The following is a 1,757-nucleotide window of genomic DNA, read 5'->3' as shown; positions in this document are numbered from 1 at the left end:
AGACCAATTTGTTAGGAAACTGATTCTTATTAATACTTTGATTATGTAACCAGCCAGCACAACAGCTAAACGAAGACTGAGTTCTTTATTAAACGATAGTGTCAAACAGGACTAAACGATCACTTACAATTGCTTCTTGATCGTTTATCAAATACTAAACGATCGTTTAGAAGTTCTACATGGTCGCTAAGAATTACTAGACGATCGCTTACAAAATAATCCACAATCGCTTACAAACTCCTACACAATCGAAGACGCACCTAGCTTATTCAGTTAGCGCAATAAAAAAAAAAGCAATTCGCCGCAAAGAAGGATGCGTTCATAAATAATGTGGGCGACAACGCAAATTTGGGGGTTGTATCTTTCCTTGACTTCGTTATTTCCAAATGTTGCTCTATCGCATCGCATTTTAATTTTGAAAATTTTATTGTCGCATCCTTTTTAGTCGGCGCAATCATTTAACACTTATTAATTTAGTAAGTCACTGCATTATTTCTCCTTGCCAATTATGATTTCAATGATGAAATGCATGCCTCTATTTTTACGTATATACTAGAGTCAACTAAATTTTAGGACAGTCAACTCATGAAATATTTCTAGAAGTTAGGGGACTTCGGCAATACTTTATGCTAACGGTAATTTTTTTATTTTCTTTGCAGCTTTCAATCTCTGACGAATTACGACCCAAAGATTGAAAGAACGTTTCGACGAAGATTTAGAACCAACCGCCAACAACAACAATATAGAACTCCAAGAATGGCGGAATAACCAGAAGAGAGGGTCACAAACGCAAATAATATAATGGCCGACCCCATCTTCCTGGCGAATGATCGCAATAAACCCATTCGGGACTAGGCATCGCCCAACCTATATGATTTCTTCCCAGGAATCATGAGGCCAGCGCTAGACAGATCAAGGTTTAAAATGAAATCGGTTATGTTACAGATATTTAAATGGTCGGACAGTTTGGTGGAAGGCGTGGCGAGTATCTGCACGCCCATCTCTAGAGTTTTATTGAAATCTGCAACACTTTTGTGTTCCCAAATATCTTTACCGAGGAGGTTTGACTAACGTTGTTCTCATTTCCTTATGCAATCAAGCACGGAAATAGGCTTATTCTCTCGAACCAGGGGAGATAACATCGTGGGAACAAGTAGTGGAAAAGTTCAACGCAAGAAGGAGAAAGTTAATTACGAATTTTGAACAGGAAATTGACGAATCGCTCATTGATGCTTGGGCGAGGTTTAAGAGGCTAGTAAGAGATTGCCTGCATAACAGCTTACAAGACTGCTTATAGATGGAGGTTTTCTACCAAGGATTAAACCCTGCATCGCAGACGGCTGCAAATGCGGCAGCAGCTTGTGGTCTGCTTGATAAAACTTGCGATGAGGCGGAAAATATACTTGATCGCATTTCAAAAAATCACGAGGACTGGAGAGAAAGCGATCAAAGATTAAGAATTAAAGACAGTGATGCAAACAACGGGGCCATCACATCCCTTTAGAACCAAATGACTGTGATGATGAGTTTGAGGCATCTCAATTAATAGCACGGGAATGCAAAAAGGGGTCAACGCAATTGCTCAAATGACCACAAGTTGTGTCATCTGTGGAGAAGCACATCCGATGGAAGAATGCCCAAGAAATCCGCGGTCAGTATGCTTCATAAAGAATAACCCTTTCTCTGATACATACAACCCCCGGTGGAGAAACCACCCTAACTTCTCGTGGAAAAATCAACAGCAAAATTTTTAATCA

At 39.7% G+C, this 1,757-nt stretch overlaps 1 non-coding gene across 1 annotated transcript; it reads right to left on the bottom strand.

Moving 5' to 3' along the window:
- Positions 1-1,174: 1,174 nt before the first annotated feature.
- On the bottom strand, positions 1,175-1,281 carry LOC120068977. The gene has a single exon (XR_005479412.1). It is a non-coding gene; the product is annotated as a small nucleolar RNA R71 (small nucleolar RNA).
- Between the last annotated feature and the right edge of the window lie 476 nt (positions 1,282-1,757).

This window comes from Benincasa hispida, unplaced genomic scaffold (genome assembly GCF_009727055.1).
Source record: "Benincasa hispida cultivar B227 unplaced genomic scaffold, ASM972705v1 Contig159, whole genome shotgun sequence".
In the NCBI taxonomy this organism is placed as follows: Eukaryota; Viridiplantae; Streptophyta; class Magnoliopsida; order Cucurbitales; family Cucurbitaceae; genus Benincasa; species Benincasa hispida.
The sequence above is the reverse complement of the archived record's forward strand: the minus strand, read 5'-3'. Positions and strand labels throughout refer to the sequence as shown.